At 53.9% G+C, this 19,952-nt stretch overlaps 1 protein-coding gene and 1 long non-coding RNA gene across 3 annotated transcripts in view; one reads left to right on the top strand and one right to left on the bottom strand.

Moving 5' to 3' along the window:
- The window catches only part of Nol4l (nucleolar protein 4 like), a 121,137-nt gene that overhangs the window by 17,990 nt on the left and 83,195 nt on the right, over positions 1 to 19,952 (top strand). The gene's annotated exons all lie outside the window — the stretch shown is intronic.
- LOC121828902 (uncharacterized) lies at positions 10,696 to 19,786 on the bottom strand. Of its 2 annotated transcripts, none has more exons than XR_013050881.1 (2): positions 18,799 to 19,786; positions 10,696 to 14,880 (listed from the first exon to the last, which is right to left on the bottom strand). It is a non-coding gene; the product is annotated as an uncharacterized LOC121828902 (long non-coding RNA). The 2 variants fall into 2 exon arrangements; XR_013050880.1 differs by having other exon boundaries at positions 10,696 to 14,877.

Raw genomic sequence — 19,952 nt, 5'->3', positions numbered from 1 at the left:
AGATGGGAATCCTAGGTCCATGCCATTATCCTCCAACTTGTCATCCTCCTCCTCCTCCTCGTCTCCTGAGGGCTGGGCTGGGGTTACTGGTGTGAGACACACACACACACACACACACACACACACACACACCGGGCCCTGCCCATTCTGTAGCTTCTGCCCTGCCCTTCCCTTGTGTGTGGGCGGTGGCTGCACAGTAGGAGGCATGAGCCGGGCACTCTTAGAGCACAGTGAACAGTGTAAAGTGAACTGGCTGGATTCTAATCTGGTTTCTTGGTTTCCTCGCTGGGGCTTTGGCCCACCCCGCGATCTCCCCCTCAGTTTCTCACCTGGGCTGAGAGAAGCAGCCACTCTGAGCTCTGTGAGGCCCAATGAGCAAGACACCAGGAGAGAACGGGTGGGACTCGGTGGGAGGTGTCAGTTCCCATTGTTCACTCCCCCTGCCAGGTCCCTCCCTCAGAGAGGGGTTTCTTCTTCCTGAGGTGTGGTCAGGTGACCCAGACCTGACTGGCGCTGCTTGCAGATGCTGCGGAGGACAGGGGGCCAGGACTGGCTGGTGACAGGTCCTCGCGGAGGAGAAGCTAGCTGCACCAAGGGCGCCTTTGTCCTCTCCGTCTCCTCCTGTGCAAATTAGCAATTACCTTTCTTGCTCCTAGCTCAGCCTTTCCTGGGAGAATTGCTCCGCAGAAGCCACCTGGCTAATTAGTGGGCGGCCACCCGAGACAAGGTTGGGGCCTAGCGGTCAGAATTGGGGCTACCAACGCCTGGGAGTTGGCATTAGCATGGCAGAGACCCGGCAACCCGGGGCCCCAGGGTGGTACAGTTTTTCTATCCCGGGGCTTCAGTCTGGATGCTCTGGCTTTTCAGCTGTGTGACCTTAGATAAGTCACTTTGCCTCTCTGGCAAGTTTGCCTATCCTTTATGTTGGGATTATGTGAGGTGGGGAGGCTGGTCCCTAAACCATGGCAGGTATCATTACTGCTGCTTCATTGTGGCCACGGCCAGTGCCTCGGGCTTGTTCTAACTCAGGTGAGGGAATGCAAAGAATGCAGGTCCAGTGACTGCCCTTGGCCCTGTCATGCCATGTTGGTGGCACAGACCGATGGAGAAGCCCAGCTAGGCCTCAGTCCCTGGGGCAACAGCAGGGCTTGGTTTCTGCAAGCCCAGACCTTCCTTTACTCCTCTGGAGGTGTGGTGCCCGTGTACCAAGGACTAGGATCTGGCTGGTGTTGAGTGAGGGCAGGATCAGAACTGTTTCAGGAAGAGTGGGTGGCAAGGCCCCTCTAGGGCACTGGGGATTTAGGAAAAGGCCTAGGAGGGGGTTTGATCTGTGCCTAATGCGACAGAGACAGGAGACCCTTAGCCTTGTGGGGGAGTGTGGGAGTGCCTTAAGGCCCAGGAGAGGTACAGGTGATAGGCTGTGTGCAGGGCCAGGTGAGGCTGGGCACACAGGGCAGAGGGTACCAGCCTGTCAGTTGTAGAGGGTGAGTGAAGGCCATGACCAGGAGATACGGGGCCTGCCTTCGGCTTGTGAGGCCAGGCCAGTCTGGCTCTCCCCACTGGCCCTGAAGCTTCAGGAAGCTCTCAGGCACCATCCCCTGGTGTGAGGATCACGAGGCATAGTTGAAGGAGTCCCCCAGCTTGACCTGGAAAGACTTCTGGAAGGGTGAGCCTCGGGCCTGAGGCTCATCAAGAAGCTGAGCAGAGGGTGGCTGTCCCCACAGCAGGGGTGACAGGCTGTGCCGAGACCTCAGAGCACCACCCACAGCCTGCACTCTGCTGCTGGGAGTGGGACCCAGGTCCTTCTGCGTGCGAGGCCAATGTTCAGCCATGGAGCCCCGTCTCCAGCCATTAGTCTGTGTTTTATCTTGGCACTGGGGAGGCACAGAAGGCCCAGGGCACGTGGCTTGGCATCTGATTGTCAGAGTGGGCCCACAGTCCCGCTAGCAGAGGCAACCCCCCCTCTTCCCTGGTGTCTGACCTGGGTAAAGCGAACCCAAGGTTGCCTCGATTTCTGTTTTTATCCACTGAGTGGGTGTGGGCTTCCTATGTCCCTGAGTGTTTGGGGGCTAGAATAGCATCCTTCTGACTTGCCTGTGGCCAGGAACCCTGTGGCATTCACTGAAGAGGAAACCGAGGCACAAAGACTTGCTCAGGAGACATAGCTGCGATTTGAACCTAGGCAGATCTGACCCCAAGGTCCTTGCTGCTCACCCTTCAGTAGTCTTGTCCTCAAGCGTGGCTGGGGCGTGGCCCAGTCCCCAGGCTGTTCCCCGGGGGCCCAGTTAATCCCCTTTCAAGACCCACCAGCCCAAGAGCCAATTAGTGCCTTCGTGCTAGGGCGATGCACCTGTCCCCTAGCTCTGGGAGGCCTGGCCCTGGGTAGATCCTTGGGCCCCACCCTTTAGGCAGATGCTTCCAGTATTTCCACTAAGAGAAAGGACTAGGCTCGGACTTCTTCAGGACAGCCAGGGGTGATGGAGGGCACGGTAAAGCCAAAGAGAGTAGTGTCCCAGCAGGATCTTCCACAGCCAGGCTGGGCCTCCACAGAGCAGCCCCCTCCCTCCATCTCTCCCAGAACCTCCTCTCTCTCTTCCCCTCCTGGGGCCATGGGTTCCCAAGATCCCCAGTGACAGGGGCTGCTGGTGGCATTGGCTGCAGTTTCTCACCTGCATGCAGGGTCTGGCTCCAGTGAGAAAGGAGGAGCAGTGGAAAAAAAAAAAAAGGTCCTTGAGATGGTGACAAAGGTCTGAGTGTGGGCCGCGAGAGCAGTCTGTTTCCAGGCAACTGCTCTACCCTGGGCTCCCCGCAGCGGCGGGCACATCCGTCATGCGGTAGCTCTGCTGGCGAGGGAGCTCCGGCTGCCGGCCCCGCAGCCCAGGCACACATCCCAGGGCCCCCAAGCACGGCCCTGCCGAGCACGGGAGGCCCTCTATCAGGGCTTGTGTTCGGGAGCACAATGTGGCGTGGCCGCCGCTGGCCGAGCACTATTGGGTACCTAGCCTGGGGCCTGAAGCACACAGGGCAGAGTTCCCAGTCAGTTTGCCTGCCAGTCTGCGGGATCGGCAGTTGCTTACATGCCGGCTCCAGACCACGTTTTGGCCGTTTGTTCTTTGGTGATTTTTCCCAGTCCTGCTGGGCCTCGGTTTCTTCGTCTGTGAAGTGGACATGATAGTTCTTACCCTGTAGGGTTGCTGGAAGAATTAAATGACTTACAGGCAATGCCCTAGGCTCAATGCCCAACACAGAGTGAGTGCCCTGTAAATACCAGCGCTTCTTCTTTATTAACTGCTTATAGAGAGGGGATGGTACCCGCCGGCATGGTGGTGCACACCTGTAATCCCAGTGGTTGGGAGATTAAGGCAGGAAGAGCATGAGGTCGTGAGTTTGAGGTCAGTCTGGGATGCACAGGGAGACCCTGTCTCAGAAAGGAAGGAGGGAGGGAGGGAGAGAGGGAGGGAAAGGTGGCCGAGAAACAAAGTGTCTATTGCAGTCAGAGAGACAATGTGTGTCCCGCTTTTAAGTGTAGGACCTTAGGCAAGTCACTCCAAGCCTGGGTTTTCTCCTGACTCAGCTGGGGAGGGGATCTGGAGGTGTCTCGGTGCCCCGTCCCCTCAGTGTGGGTTTGAAGCCCATGTAGAATTGGCAGGATTAGAGGCTGCGCAGCCGGGCCCCACCCTGGCAGCGCTCTGGATCCAAGTGGTCCTTATTCAGCAGACCTCGGGTGCTGCACATGGGGTGCCCACCTAGGACCTGCCAGGCTGCCCTCGCCAGTCCTCCCACCTACCTTGTGCCTGGGCCACTCTGTTGTGCAGGCCTGCACTGCTCCCTGCCGCCCCATTAACCTGCCCAGTCACTGTGCCTGCCCCAGCCCCGGCCCTTCTGCCCAGTCCCAGCTCTCACCCTTCCCTCCACCTCCTTTGTGGAAATAACCTCTGCCAGTGCCCTGGAGAGAAAAGAGGAGGAGAAGGAGGCCGCCCAGGGGCCAGGGGGGCCTGGCACGCCACTGGCCTTTGTCTCGGCCCTGCAGTCAAGAGAGGCTGGGTCTCCTAGGGCGGGCTATGCTGCCAGCCTGCTGGCTGCTCAGGGAGCCCGTGTGGGCGGCAAGGCCTGGGCTGGCAGTGGCCCCCCTGGGACGGCCTGGCCCACTCTGGTGAATGAGAGGCTAAAATCACCTTGGGGGTGACCTTGTCCTTCTGGGGCCAGTTACCGACAAGTGTTGGTACCTACTACGTATCAAGAGTGGGGGCAGCCCCCTAGAAGTGGGCCACACAGTCTGGTCCCAAGGTCTGATAGCCTGCATGCTCACACATGTTCTGTCTCTTCCTCTCTTCCCCCCTCTCTTTCCCTTCCTTTCCTTCTCTTTCTGCCTCTATTTACCTCTCTCCCTCCCCAACTCTCTCCCCCTCCCTTACCTCTCTTTTCTCTGTCTTCTACCCCCCCGCCTTTCTCTCTTGGTTTGTTTTTTATTTATTTTTATTTTTATGTGCATCGGTTCTGCCTGCATGTATGTCTCTGTGAGGGTGTTATAGATCCTGGAGTTAGAGACAGTTGTGAGCTGCCACGTGGATGCTGGGAATTGAACCCAGGACCTCTGGGAGAGCAGCCAGTGCTCTTAACGGCTGAGTCATCTCTCCAGCCCCTCTTGATTTGCTTGGAGACAGGGTCTTGCTATGTAGCCCAGGCTGGTCTTGAACTCCCAGTCTTCCTGTCTCAGCTGAGCTGGTGGCGCGCCTGGCTTGGTGCTCCACTGTTTGATGGCTGTGGGCCAGGTCCTGCTGCCTTTCTAGCCCCCTCCTGTGTGTCTCCAGAGTGAAGGTAAACACAGTTCTCCCTCTGCCTCCGTGGTAGCGGGTGCAGAGGAGAGAGCAAGCTCCTCATACCGCTCCTTCTGTTTCTGCCCTGGACTCTGCCCTTGATGTGGGGCTGAGAGTTCTTACTGTGTGTCGGAGCTTTACCCTGAGGAGGTTGCACCTCAAGAATTAGCCACCTACTGTGTGTTACCATTCCAGATGGGCACCTGAGGAGGCCCGAAGAAAGACCTAGGGCAGGGAGCTTTGTGGCAAGAAGGAAAAGGAGAGGAAGGCCAGGTGTGGTGGCTCCTACCTGTAATCCCAGCACTCAGGAGGCGGAACTCACGGATTGTCATGAGTTCAGAGCCAGCTTGTCCTCAGAGTGAATTCTAGGTTAGCTTGAGCTACAGTGAGACCCTGCCTCAAAGACAGAAAAAGGAAGGGAAGAGAGAAACAGGGAAGGGGGTAATATAGGAGGTCCTACTGTGTGCCAGGCTTTACACTGGAATCCAGAGCCAATGGGTTTGCCCACCATCTGGATGAGGAAATCTGGGTCCTAATTATTACCCAGGATAACCTAATGGAGAGGCATGAGGGCTGCGGACCTGATTTTGAGGCGCAGGAAGACTTCTTGGAGGAAGCAGTCTTGGCAGTCTTCCCCACCAAGCTCCCTGAAGTGGTTCTGAGACGTGGTCGGTCTTGCTTTGTTTGGAGATGGGGGACTCCTTGCCCAAGGAGGAAGGCACTGCTTCTGTTTGCAGTCAGCTGACCTGCCCTCTGACCAGTTCTGAGCACATTGGCTCCAAGCTGGGTCCCAGCCCTGAGTCCCAGCGGCTGAGCCTTCTACGTCAGCCAGCAGGCTCTCCTCAGACTTTCTAACCCCTTCTCCCAGCAGCCAGAGCCATCTTCTGGAACATAAATCAGACCACATCAGTGCCTAGCCTAAAACCCTTCAGGGGCTCTCCAGGGGCTCCTCGGACAAAGCCCAGACTCCATTCTGCAGCCTTTGAGGCCTGCCCAGGCAGCCTGGCATCACGGACCCTCTAGCAGCAGCAGCTGAAGAAGGAAGGGGTCATGACCCATTGGAGCCTCCACCTGCCCATGTGGCTCCTTAGGGTCCGTGGAGGGCTTGAGTGCAGATGGATGCCACCACCTGGGCTGCGGGGGGATGGGCAGTGCAGGGGGATAGGCTGGGGTGTCTTGGAGCTGGGTGACCTTGCTCTTGGTCCCTTTAGCTCCATACTTCATTTTCTCCATCAGTAAAATAAGGGGCTTACCTCAGTGATGTCACCAAGAGTCATATCCAAAGTGCTAGGGCACCCGGGGCTTTCATGCGCTCGGTCCCTCCACACACACTGGAGTCAGGACAGCAGGGAAGCTGCCAGGAGTCCCATCTGTGGTGAAGGGATGCCCCTGATCTCTGGAGTGGGTTTGGGAGGTGACCCCACTTTGTGTAGCAGACAGCTTGTTTCATTTAGCACTTACCCCATCTCTACCAGGTAGACACTATTAACCCCACGTTACAGCTGCGGAAATGGTTCAGAGAGGTGCCGCCCCTTCCCCGAGATCATGTGGCATCATTCAGACGTGGGTTACTGAGTCCTGTGATCTCCCGCCCTACCCTGCAGTGTGTGTTCCATGAGGACTGCACCCTGTTTCCGGATGGTTGTACACCTGACACTGTGGGGAGCAGGGCCGGGGGTGGGGTTGGACTCTGTGTCTTCCATTTCTGGCTTCACTGTGCACCTGCGGCATGGCCTTTGAGAGGCCCTGGGACTTCTGCTGACCCGAGGTGAATTCCTGAGGATCCCTCCTCAGTTCAGCGCAGACCTGTTGAGTGGGCTGATGGAAGGGGAATAGTCATTTCCCCCTGGGGCTCGGAGCATTTCTGTTGGCAGATGTTGGAGCTGAGGCCCCAAGGCATGGGAGCAGGCCAGAACTGAGGTTCACAGATGTACCCACCTCTGGCTGTGTGGCTTTGTGCCACTCACTTTCCCTCTCTGAGCCTCCGCTTTTGGTCTCTAGGCTCTCTGGAGGGAACTCTCCGTGGAAACAGGTGCTGCAGCAGCCTGTGTGAGGAAAGAGGGAGCATGGTGTCGGCCCTTTGGAAAACTTTAAAGGGGTGCGTGTGCGGGGAATGGGGGGTTCCTCTGCAAACTCTCTACATTTTCAGAGCTACCTCCCCCCCACCCAACTTATCCTCTAGCCAAGGGCCAGTGAGTCATAAGTCACTGATTTTTTTCCCCAAAGTGTAACATTCTCTCATATACTAGAATTTCATTATTTCACAAACCCACTTCATCAGATACCGTGGCAAACAAGGCTGCCTCCTGGTCCTACTTCTGCTCTTCCCCAGGGCTACCCGGACCTTCTTGGTCCCTCTAGAGAAGATTCATGAATATGTACATAGGCAGGGGTATTTCTAAGTTTGGTTCCTTTTTTTTTAATTAAAAGAAGCTACATTAATTTATTTAGTGCATGTGCATGTATATGTGTGTGGACACATGTGCCATGGTATGCATGTGGAGGTCAGAGGACAACTTGAGAGAACCAGTTCTCTCTGTGCCGTGTGGGTCCTGGGCTGAAATTCAGGTCTTCAGGCTTGACAGTACATACCTACACCCACTAGGCCACCTTGCCATCCCTGCTTTATTTTTATACAAAATATGTTGTCTACAATTTTTAAGTTGCATGCATGTATGTGTCCCAGACTGCACAATTCACCCATGTCAAATACACGTAAGTGAATCTACTACGTTCTGAACCATCATCACAGTCAATTTTTATCACATTTTTCTTACTTCAGAAGGCCTCCCCATACCCCCGAAGCCACGCCCCCTGCTGTTCTCAGCCCCCCCCCCCCCCCCCCCCCGTCAGCCACTAATCTGCCTCTGTTCCTGTAGAGCCGCCTTGTCATGGCGTAGGTGTTCTTTTGTGACAGACTTCTTCCAGTTGTGTTTTTAGGGTTCTCTATGTTGCAGGATATATCAGTCCTTTATCCCTTTGTATTGCCAAGTAATATTTCATTTCATAGACCTACCGTATTTTAGTTAGCAGTTGATGGACATGAGTTATTTCCATATTTTGCTTATCATAAGTGATGTGGTTGTGAACAGTCTTGTGCAAAGTTTAGCGTGCATGCGCTTTTCAGGTTTTTTTACACTTAGGAACGGACTTGCTAAGGTCACATGGCTACTCCAGGTTCAAGTATTTAAGGAACTGGTCCTTTTCCAAAGACTTGACATTGTCATTTCCTTTTAGCATCACAGCCAGCCAGGGTTATAACTCTCTGCATCCTTGACACCTTGACAACACTTGGTATTCTCTACCATTTGGCTTAGACCATCGTAGCAGGAGTGAGCCATCTCACAGTGGCTTTAATGTGACATGCCGGTAGCTGATGATGCTAACCATCTTTTCACAAGCGTATTGGTCATTTGTATGCTTGATGTGAGTGAAGGTCTGCTCACATCTTCTGCTCATTAAAAAAAATGTCATTTTACTATTGAATTGTGAGAGCATTTACACATGGTAGATATACATCCCTCTCAGACAAACTATTTATGAATATTTTCTTCCTGTTTGTGAGTTGTCCTTCCTTCCTTCCTTCCTTCTTGTCGTCCTCCTTCCCTCTCCCTCCTTCTCCCTTCCCTTATCTTATTTTCGGTGCTGTGGATTAAACTGGGGCCACGAGCATGCTAGGCAGGTATTCCACCACCGAGATACAGAGGTTATCCCCAGCTGGGTTTTTACTTTTTTTTAAAAAAGACCGGATCTCACTAAGTTTCTCAGGCAGGTTTAAAAAATGTTTTCTTGTTTTTTAACATTTATTTCTTTTGTGTAGGTGTGGATGGGAACAAGGGGACAACTTGTGGAGTTGGTTCTCATGTGGGTTCTGGGGATCCAATTCAGGCCATTAGTCTGGCGAGCAGGTGCCTTTACCGCCTGAGTCATTCTGCCAATCCCACCAGGTAGCTGTTGACTTATGATCCTCTTGCCTCAGCCTCCTGAGTAGCTAAGGTTACAGGTCTGCATTCCAAGGACAGGCCAAGTCAGTCAGTCAGTCTCTCTCTTTCTCTCTGTGTGTGTGTGTGTGTGTGTGTGTGTGTGTGTGTGTGTGTGTGTGCCTGTCTCTGTGTGTGTGAGTCTTGTTTTTTTTTCTCCGAGACAGGGTTTCTCTGTGTAGCCGAAGCTTTCCTGTAACTTACTCTGTAGACCAGGCTGGCCTTGAACTCAGAGAGCCACTTGCCTCTGCCTACTGAGTGCTGGGATTAAAGGTGTGCACCACCACCATGGTTCAGCAGTCTTATTACATCACTCAGGCTAGCCTCGAACTTGTGAGCTCCTTCCTCGTCCCCCTGAGTCCTGCCTTTTATTTTCTCACCAGTGTCCACTGAAGCACAAAAGTGTCACATTTTGATGAAGTTCAGTTTGTCTGATTTTTCCTATGGCTTGTACTGTCCATGTCACATCCGGGAACCATTGCCTAATCCAAGGTCATAGATTCATTTCTGTTTTCCTCCACGAGTTCCAGTCCCTACATTCTTCAGGTTGTTTTTCTCCTACGCAGTAAATCTATGCGCTGTTGGCACAAGAGCAAGTAAGAGCATAAAAGGACATTCTCATTCTTTTTTATAGCTGTATAATACTCAATTTTATGGATATACTATAATTTATTTACCCCATTTTCCATTGATAGACATTCAGAATCCTTCCAGTACTTTGCTTTCACAAGACTTCAGTGAACATCTGCGAATATGGATGTCCACCCCACACTAGTGAGTTTAGTGGGAAGTAGACTTGCTGGGTCCAAGTGTGTCTGCTTTTGGACATGATGATGCCATATTTCCCTCGACTGACATGGGGCACCAGCTGTCACTACCAGCAACCTGTCTAAAATGTGAGCCATTTACGCTGGGCGGCAGTGGCGCACCCCTTTAATCCCAGCACTCAGGAGGCAGAGCCAGGTGGATCTCTGTGAGTTCGAGGCCGGCCTGGTCTACAGAGTGAGATCTAGGACGGGCATCAAAACTATACGGAGAAACCCTGTCTCAAAAAAACAAAACAAAACAAACAAAAAATGTGAGCCATGTGCTGATCACTGTGTGCCATATATCAAACATTCAAACATTTTTTGGTCCCTAAACAACGATCCTGAAAGCCAGAGTGAAAATCCATACCTTACAAGGATCTAAGGTCACATGGTCTGTGTGACTCTCTCCCCCCTCCCCCCTCCCCCTCCCCCCACCCCTGTTCAGTCCCTGTATCTTCAGAGGGCCTTGGCCACTTCTGAACTAGCAGAAGGATGAGACTGGCAGGTGTGCCTGGAGGGTTAGAGATCACACTCATGTGGGCACAGAAAGTATGCCCTACCACTGAGCCGCAGCCCAGCCTAGAAGTCTAACTTCCCATCAGGCAGGACTGGGCTCTGCCCCGGCTCAGGCAGTGTCTTTGGGTAAGTCATTGCCTTCATGGTGCCTCAGCCTCCTCGGGTGAGTGCTGCCCTGACTTACAAAGAGCTCTAATGGCCATCATTTCCCCTGCTGGAAAAGTGGTGAGAAATGAAAGGGAAAATATGGTGGCTGTGTGTGTGTGTGTGTGTGTGTGTGTGTGTGTGTGTGTGTGTGTGTATGGGAGAGGGGGAGAAAGAGGAGCGGGGGAGAGAGAGGGGGAAGAGAGAGAGAGGGAGAGAGAGAGAGAGAGAGAGTCCTTCCAGGGAGGAAGACATTTGAATGGAGCATGGAGGGTAGCTTTGAGCAAGCAATGGTATTCCAGGCAGGAGGATGCTGTATGACAAACATTTCCTGGGGAGACCCAACACACACACACATATGTCTAGTCTGCTCACCCCAGATAGGGAACCCTCAACAGACCAAAAGTATAGATACCACTAAAGTCCAAATTGGTGAACTGATGAGTTTTAAGGGGTTACTTACAGAAATATGGGTGAGGGGTTACTTATAAGAGCAGAAATGACTCAAAGACAGCTGTATCACCAAGGCCCACCCCAGCATGGGTGACAGCTCACAGAGCTGGGAACCTGGAGCACACTGCACTGCCTGCAGGCAGCTGAGCAGCTTGGAGGGCATCCTTTCCAGGTGCCTCAGTTGGTCTAAACCTCTTCCTGGTTTCTGCTTCTTCTAGGCAACTGGTTGGGCCTCACAGTCTTCTTTGCAGCTCAGCGTCCTTCCTTCTGTCTGAGAGGGAAGCTCAGCTTCTGTTGCTTACTCTGGTAGGGAGGGCCTGGTGGGTCTGGTCAGTTTCAGGGACTTCCTGAAGCTATTTTGAGTTGTCCAGCTGTTACACTCTTCCTGCCCCACTCTTCAGCAATGATCCCGGAGCCTTGGAGGGGGTGACTGTAGGTGTCCACTTATGGCTAAGAAGTAGTCCACGTGTCACAGTGACGGTTCTCGGGAGCTTCCCCAATGGTCATGAGTGAGCTGATAACACTGATCTATGGGCATAAATACACGTTTAGAAGGCAGTTTAACAGACATATCACATCCATCTAGAAGAAAAAAAAAGTTGCATTCCCATTGGGACCTATGACTTCCCCAGCCACAGACCTATCCTGGCTTACAATACCAGGCTGGGACTCCCTCTTGTAGAATGGGCCTTAAATCCAACTGGAAGGCTGCGGGGTCTCTCCCAGTAGTGGAGCCACTACTATAGGAGCAGGCACATCCTGCCTGGGGTGGTGGCGTTGTCACATGAAGGGTCCATAGTCAAGCAGGGGTGGTAGTGGTAGGAATGGCAGACTTGCCCTGATCCCAAGGTAGAGGCTGTGGGAGCCACCAGAGTAGCTTGAAAGCCTGGAGCTCCGGCTGACGTCAGAGACATAGCAGCTATGGAAGGCCATGGTGTTGTGGGGTACTTGTACACTGTATGTTGCTGTGGTTGATTTAATAAAGAGCTGAGTGGCTGATAGCCAGGCAGGAGGTATAGGTGGGACTTTCGGCAGGGAGAGGGAAGTAGGAGATAATCGAGGCACAGGGAGCCGCCGACGAGACGTGGGGGGAGTCGGACATACAGAATGAAAGAGAGGTAAAAAGCCTCATGGTAAGACCTAGATTAATAAAAGCAGGTTAGTGTAAGTCATAAGAGCCAGTGGGACAAGCCTCAGCTAAGGCCAAGCTTTCATCGTTAATAGTAAGTCTCTGTGTCGTTATCTGTGAGCGGCGGGCAGAACAGAAAAGCGGACTACACCATGGTGCAAGGCAGTCCTGCTCGGCGTGTCCCATCTGCCGCCTGAGCAGTCTTCCCTCTCTGAACCTCATTTCTTCTTGAGGAGCAGCCTGAATAATGCTGAAGAACGAGGGGTCAGGGGTCAGGCAGCCCGGGTTGGTTTCTAGCTCTGCCACTTATGAGCTATATGACCTTGGCCATTTTTGTCACTTAGCCTTTCCTGCCTGTAGTTTACTCAGCCATAAAAAGTAGTTGCTGCTGCTTCCTGGGGTCACAATGAAGAGCACAGGGCTCTGAGGCCTGTGCTTGGCACACAGTGCATGCTCCATGTGGTGGCTGGTAGTAGAGCATGTGTCCTGTCTCTGACTGGGAATTCCAAGGCCTTCTGAGTGAATGGATGCTCAGGCTCTCTGGGGGATCTGGAGGGCTCATCGCTCATCACTAGTTCTTTCAGCAAATGAGTTGTGAGCACTTGCTTTACGCCAAGCCCTAGAAGATATTGTGAGGCCATCTCACAGAACTCTGACCTGACCCAGGGTACTGAAAGCCAAACTCATCATTTCAGATACCCACACTTTCTTCCTGTGTCCTACCTGTCCTGGATCAGGCATCGTAATTGCTAGCCAAGTGCCTTTGTCTCTGAGCCATACTTTCAACTTGGGTATTCAAAAAGAAACTTTTTTTTTTTTGAGACAGGGTTCTACTACATATCTCTAGCTGACCTGGAATTCACTGTGTAGACCAGGCTGGCCTTGATCTCACAGAGATCTACCTGCCTTTGCCCCCAAGATCTGGGATTGGCATGCACCCCCACATCCAGCCAGGAATTAGAATCTTATCACTCAGGCTTTAGCTGAGCTCCCAAATCTGGATGGAAGGAGTGACTTGCCCTGCCCTGCTCTTTTCACAGAACAGACCCAGAGAGTGAGCGTAGATGCCGGCCCTGAACCACTAGCACATGCTTCTCCCTGGCTCCTATGGTGCCCAGGATTGGCAGGTGGTAGGATACCCTTGGATACTGGATAGAGCTCAAAGATGAAAACAGACAGGAAGTGGGTGTGTAAGAGAGGAGAGTCAAGATCCTTCCAGGTGCCTGGCTTGAGCAAGAGACACTGGAGAAGGCCTTTGGTGCAGCAGGCTGAGTGGTGAGGACTTGGGGCTGTGGACAGGAGAGGAAGGACCAAATGCTTGCTGGACAAGAGCATGTTTTCCCCTGGTCTCCCAGAGACTCTCTGGATAAGACTTGCTTCCAGAGCTGTCCAGTTGACTGTTTGGAGGCAGAGAAGAGGCCCAAGCTGTTGTTGTGAACCTGGTGTCACTCTGAGATGACCAGGAGATAGACAAGACCCCTGAGGATGCTAACAAAAAGAGATCTTGTCTTAGTTTCAGGCTTTCTCCTTCTGTGGAATCCTTCCACTTTTTAATATTAGCAATAACTTAAAAATTGTAATACACTCCCACAGGTCCCTGAAACATATCCATAGCCCCCATTGGGCCTGTGGCCTCCTGGATAGGGTTCTCTGGTGTGTATGAGTGAGTCAGACTGCCTGGATTGAGTCCCGGCTGTGGGTCCCTATGTGAGTGAGTGACAGCCCTGAAGAGCTTCCGGTTCCTCATCTGGAAAATGGGAACAATCACAGTGCCATCTCCTGGTGACATAGTAGTTTCTGGACTGACAGTTCAAATAAAATATTCATGATGGCTTTTGTCAGTGACCAGGGTGCTTGAGCTGGCCAGGAGAGATCTTGTCTGCCTCTGACTCGCTGTGTGAACTCGGCCTGGTTTTAGTCCTCGCTGAGAAAGCAGTTTTTTTCCTTGGAGTTAGAGGATGTCCTGGGTGCCTTCAGGGGCCTCTGAGTGCCCCTCTAACCAGCACCCTCCCCGCCTCGCTCCTTCCAGCCTCGCCCACCTGCCACTTCCCACCCTCTACCCTGCGACCAAAGTGATCTTTCAAAAACCACAAATCTCAGCATGGTCTTTTCCTGCCTGGAGAAAATTGATGTTGATGCCCCATTGCCTTCAGGAATAAGCCCCAGGGTCCTGACCTGGCGTGGGCAGGAGGGGCTGGCCCTCGCCTCTCTCCCATCATCTCTTCCCATCACCCCTGCCGCATACAGCCTCGGCTCCCACCTCGATGGCCCCATGGCCCTTGGTGCTGGCACCCCCACCCCGTCACAGCCCACATCCCTGCCTTCTCAGCTACCCCACAGTTACCCAGTGTCTGTGTTTCTCAGATCTAACACCGCCTTTCTGCCAGCGATCCACCCACAGCTCTAAAGCCTTCTTGTTCTCGCTCTTATCCCTTTCTCCATAGCCCATTCTCGATGAGCAGCCAGAAAGAGTCTATTGTCATTTGGGAGGCTGAGGCAGGAGGATTGCTAGAGGTTCCAGACCAGCTCGGGCTACATAGGTCACTCTGACCTAAAGTACAATGCCATCAAACAAACAAACAAATAAATAAATAAAAATAGGAATTTGGATATGTCACCACCTGCTTACATTTTCTCTGTGGCTTCCTGTTTCACTGGCAGTAGAGACAGGACTTCCAGACCAGCTCCCATGCTGTCTCGCCCAGGCTGCTTGCCGTCTGGAGTGACTTGAACACTGTCACTTCAACAGAGCCTGTGTGGCCATCACACCTCACCGACAGGTGAGAATCACTCCTTCTAGTGACCATGCTGCAGGACCTTCCTGGTAGCACTGTAGTAGACACCCTTCCTCTTGGCGAAACGGTCCAGCCAAATGCCGCTTCCTCTGTGACGTCTTCTTCCGCACAGCCTCCCCGAGATCGTTCCTTCCCCCGTTGCATCTTCAGGCGACAGAGCCAGCCCCACGCTGGCTCCTGTCAGCTTGCTCCTCTTGCTGTGGGTCCCCACACTTGGTGCTGTCCTCATAGAAGCTGCTGGAGGCAGGAGGCAGTGAGGAGAGCGGACGGTATTGGAGCCTGACCTGTGCTAAGTGCTTGGACACGCCCTCGCCTTACTCCTCAGAACCCCATAGGGTCAGCTCCCCTAGAAGCCCCATTTTAAAGAGAAGCCAACAAAAGTTTGAAGAGATTTAGCCATGTGTCCTGCCCGAGGTCACCAGCCAGTCTTCCTGAGCAGGAGAGGTTAGTGAGTACCCGCAATGACTATATATAGCACCTTTCACATGCCAGGTACTGGGCTGCGCCCTGCACACATTCCATCCTCTCGGGGACATCCACTGCACTCCACCTCAGGGCTGGGAAACTCAGCTACAGGCACTCAGGAAGCCAGTCACAAGAGGGTCAAGCTTTGGCTTATGCTCCCTGGGGCCCCTGTCATGACTGCCACACTGTGATATACTGAGACATAGCAGACTCCTCCCTCTGGCCTACCTGGGAGGTCATTAGCACCCCAACACCTGGGCTAGCCTCCAGCCCTGGGAGGTACTGGCTAGTGGGTGTGTAACGAATGAGGGAACAGGTAGTTGAGGATATGGGCCCTGCCCCAGCCATTCTGCAGCTGTTTCCTGAAGCCCAAAGGTACAGCCACCCCTCTCCTAGCCGCAGTGACCCCCAGCACCCTGTTGTCCAGACAGCCCTAGGGAAGGAGCAGATCCATAAACATGAGGTTCCTCAAGGGCTCAGGAGGGGCACTGGGCGCTGTACAAGTCCTCAATATTATTGCTTTATTGTCATTTAAATGGAGCCTGCCTCAAACAGGCCACCCAGTTCTAGCCACCAGCGCTGGACAAAACCTCCATTGAAAAGCCAATTACAATCACTCCATCTAAATTGTCATGGATTTGTATAGAAAATTACATCTCCATTTAGTCCTGAAGCAACGTCCTAGGCATGGACAGAGGGGAGGCTGGCCCATTTACCTCGCCAGCTCAGCGCGGGTGCCGCAGGCAGAGAGAAAGCCCAAGCTGCCGGCCTTGGCTAGCCCAGGAACAAAGGCCAGTTTGTGGGGGCCCAAAGAGAAGCCGGGCCTCTGAGGGCGTCTCAGATTCCAGGCCTGGGCCGATGGACCCTGCACTGCCAGCTGGTCTCCCCTGCTGGCAGCTCTGGCCAGACAAGCTTCTGACAGCCGGCTTTAGGCGGCCGTCAGCCCTGCCACTATCCAAGGGGCCTGGAGCTTGGCTCTTGTCCACACTGCCAGGAAATGAAGGAGGTTAGCCTGGGGATCACTGGCCTAGGATCTTGAGAGCTTGGGTCATTCATTCATTCATTCGTTCATTGATCACTGTTGCTAAAGGGTCTTTGGGCAGTATGAAAAGCATAGTAACAGAAATGAGCTCCAGCCTCAGGTGTCCTGGGTTCCGGTCCAGACTCTGTCCTTAGCAGTCTTTTCAATTCTGAAATAGTTGCTGAGCACCTACTCTATGCCACAGAACAGAGTATAGCAGAAGCCAGGACAAAATGCCGTGTCTCCTTGTCCCTTAAAGCCAAAGGGAGATGTGCTCTTTTGTGAATGACCCAGCCTCTGAGGGAATGAACAGGAGCTGCTTGAGTTTTGTACAAGAGTTGTGTGTGAGTAGACAGTTCTAAAGGAATAAGCCAGAAGGGTGCTCCAGGCTGAGGAGACAGTCCGTGTCTGGACGGGGGCAGTTGGGCTGGCTGGGACAGCAGTGAGCAGTTGGTGCCTCTACGGGCTGCTTCTCTAAGACTTGGTTCCCTCAGCTGTAATGTGTGCATGATGGTAGGACTATTCCAGCTATTCTTATTAGGGTTAGTGCAAGGCCTTGCCCAGGCAGACCTCAAAGAGTATTTGCTGACATACTCCCGCTCACCTTGGGTGTATGTGATGAAGCCGGGGTTCTGATACCATGCACTGTGAGTGTGACTGCATTTAATTGTGTGTGAGACTGTCCCATGACTCCATATGGTTGTGTGACTGTGAGGTCATGTGTTCACGTATGCAACTATGACTGTTATCGTGTGTTGACAGTCACTCACATTTCTGGTGGCCTCACAACCCCCACACAGTGTTCTCAGACTGGCTGTATGTGGCTGGGTCAGACTGTGTGCCATGGCCTAAACATTGTCTGTCTGGGCCCAGTGGAACACCTGGCTGGCATGGCTGGCCAGCACAAAAGCAGGGCTAGGACGGGACAGGTGGGTGCAGCAGGTAAGGAGGGCAGAGTTCCCATCCTCCCCCACCCAGCCCTACCAGGTAGACTGGCCAATGCAAAAACAACCCCATCAGGGACTGCTCTGTGTACAGAAAACAAGTTCTTCTGGTATCAGCTCAAGTTTGGCAGGAAGTGGCTTTGGGGTGGCAGGAAGTTGGATTCAGCTCATATCAGCGCCAACCGAGGGAGCAGGGGAGCAGTTATCTAGGGTTAAACAGAGTTACCAAGAAGTGGGGCCCACCACCTCCCCATCCCGATAGTGTTGAGGGCCAGCCCACCCCTCCCGGTCACTTGGGATGGGGATGGTGGAGGGCTGGAAAGGAGAGCTGCCCCAGGCACATACCAACTGAGTCTAAAACGCAGACAGCCCATTAGCCACCTCTCATTATCCCCTTTTGGTCTGTTCATAAAGACAGACCTGTCCAAGGTCACCAAAGCAAGGGGCTCACAGTTACCTAAAGATAAGAAAACCCAAGCAGAGGGACAGAGAAAAGACGGAACCGGGACAGAGCTGGTGCCACAGAGAGAGGCATGCAGAGAGAGCAATGAGTGCTGGCGGAGACTTGGAGTATGCCCACAGTGTGCAAGGCCAGCCCATGGACATCACAGCTGACCATGAGGTTCTGAACCCATTTTCCAGATGTGGGGCCAGGAAGACTGGAGTGCCTCACATGTTGAGCCAAACCTAGGCTTGATTCTAAAGCACAGGGTTTTTTTTTTTTTTCCAGGCCACTTCCTGTGCCCAACTTCTAGAAGCACAGTGGCTGTCTACAAGGCGACGCCCCGCTGAGGAGCTGACCCAGTTGTCCAGTGGCAAGCCAGGGTCAGACTTGGACAGGGTGGCTACTTTTACCATGCAGCAGAGAGTGCTCAGCTCTGGCAGTGCAGACAGAGAAAGTCAAGGCCCTGCCCTTGGGTTGGTACTCAGCCACTGGAATGGGTTTTGTAACTGGTCAGAAGCAGAGTTCTCCTAAGGCCCAGCCCTAGACCAGCTGTGTCCCTGACCCCGACTCAAGCCCCTGGCAAGGAGGCTGCTGGCCCTGTTCTGTCCCAAAGCAGCACCAAGCTGTTCTCTGGCTGAGATGCTGATTTGAAACTCAGTTTGCATGTCGTTTGCACATTACTCAGTGTGTGTCAGAAGGTACGAACATCTCCCTTTCCGGGAGAGGGCTGCCTGCCGGAGGCCCCCCTGCCCTCCTCCAGACAGCAAAAATGCCAGCCGGCTAGACGGGAGCTACGCCCTGGCCTCTGATAGCACCCGCCTGCTGCCACCTCCCCCATTCCCTCCTCGAGCCAAATTTAGGCTGCTCTGCTACTGAGAGATGGGGAGAGAGGAGGCAGGAAACCCTGAGCTGGAGCTGCTAAGCCAAGGCCCGTATAGGGTGGGGCTGCCCCAGGGGTACCCCTGTCCCTAAAGCCCTGGGCCTAGCCTCCCCCCCCTTCACACTGGAAAGAAGCCCAATTGGGGAACACTGGGTTCTCTGCCACAGCCCAGGGTGCTGGCTGCCTTGTCCATCATGGATGAGAGAGAGAGACAGAGAGAAGAGGTCATGGTCAGGGCAGTGGGGAAGGGATCAAATAGCGTCCTCCTGCCCCAGACACTCGCCGCCGTTGGGTCCCAAGAGCTGGCTTTGCTTATCTGTACTTCCTGCCTTTCCTTGGCATGCCCCCCTTTATTGTGGGGTGGGAGGCTCTGGGTCCAACTGAGTCTGAGGGGACTGACCTCTTTCCCAAGGTTCCATCACGCAGTGTGCCAGCTTCCTGCCTTGGTTTGTCTTAGTTTTTCTATCTGGGAGATGAGAAGGGAATGACTTTCCAAGTGGCTGTCTATGCCGAGACCTAGGGTTTCTGGAAGGCTGAACATAAATTAGGAACAGTGGCTTCAGGCCTAGAAGCTTCCTGGATTTTTCAGGGACTAGGAGAGGTGACTTGTAACAATGCTGGGGACAGGACTCGAGTAAGCTGAGCCAGGAGAAACAGGGGAAAGACGTGAGCTGGATTGCAGCCACCTCAAATCCAGAGGTGGGTTAATAGATCCCAGTACAGTAGCTGGGGCATGGATCCTGGGGTAGGGCCGCCTGGGTTTGAAGGCCACCGTCAGTTTTCTGCATCTCTTTCCTCGCCTGTAAGAGGAGAGTGATACATTTCCAGGGTTGCTGGAAGGTGAAATGAGGCAGTGAACGCTTGGCACATAGTAGGTGCACCACGATGCCAGCCACCAGTGTGATTGTTTTGTCCCCAGAGCAGTTGAGAAGTCCCAGGGAAGGCATTGTGGCTCCGTGGCCAAATGGGAGCCATCAGCATGGGTGTTCAAGTCTGCATGACCCTGGGCAAATGGCCACACCCCGCTGAGCCTTGGGAGAGGAGCAGCGAGGCGCTTACCTCCGAGGGTCTGGGAGGACTGCGCGAGCTCAGGCTTGGCACGGCGCCTGGCACATAGCGGGCAGTCCCTGAAGGAGCCAGTGGTACCGCCTCGCACAAAGGACAGGTGGGCAGCGTCGGGGTGGAGGGCGGAGCGGGGCAGGTGTGCCGAGAGCGAGGAGGCGGGGCCGGAGCCGGGCGGGAGAAGGTGGACCGGCGCGCGCGCGCGCGGCAGGTGCGCGCGGGATGGGCGGGGCCCCCGAGCGGGCGGGGTCTCCAGGTGCGCGGGCATGCGCCAAAGCGGCGGGCGCCCTGGGCGCACGGCCGCAAAGCGTCCCTGTGTCTTTAACGCCCCCCTCCCCGCGTCCCCCTACCCCTTTGTGCACCCCCCTCCCCAACCGGGCAGCAGCCGCGGAGCCGTCCCCCCTGCACTGACAGCTGGTATCTAATTACTGTGTGAGAATGGAAAGTCAGGCTGTCCCAGCTCCGGGGAGAGGGGATTAACGTCTCCTGCAG

This window comes from Peromyscus maniculatus, chromosome 4, assembly GCF_049852395.1.
Source record: "Peromyscus maniculatus bairdii isolate BWxNUB_F1_BW_parent chromosome 4, HU_Pman_BW_mat_3.1, whole genome shotgun sequence".
In the NCBI taxonomy this organism is placed as follows: Eukaryota; Metazoa; Chordata; class Mammalia; order Rodentia; family Cricetidae; genus Peromyscus; species Peromyscus maniculatus.
Note: the sequence above shows the minus strand (reverse complement) of the source record. Positions and strands in the feature narration are given on the sequence as shown.